This window comes from Equus quagga, unplaced genomic scaffold (assembly GCF_021613505.1).
Source record: "Equus quagga isolate Etosha38 unplaced genomic scaffold, UCLA_HA_Equagga_1.0 HiC_scaffold_20323_RagTag, whole genome shotgun sequence".
Lineage (NCBI taxonomy): Eukaryota > Metazoa > Chordata > Mammalia > Perissodactyla > Equidae > Equus > Equus quagga.
This window is the reverse complement of record NW_025793079.1, coordinates 2,047-2,251: the sequence shown is the minus strand read 5'-3', so window position 1 is coordinate 2,251 and position 205 is coordinate 2,047.

Below are 205 nucleotides of genomic sequence, written 5' to 3'. Positions count from 1 at the left end.
GTGTGTATATAGAACGCCCTCTGCTAGTCCTCGTGTAGATGTCCCTCCAGTATCTTCAGTCATTTGGGTTGGTTGGAGCTCGTTCACGAGTAAATTCCTCAGGACAGGCCCACGGGGAGAACATTCACTGAGGTCCTTCGTGTTCACAGGAGTTTTTTGTGGCCTTTATAGCTGGAGTTCAGTTGGGCTAGATAGAAAATCCTTG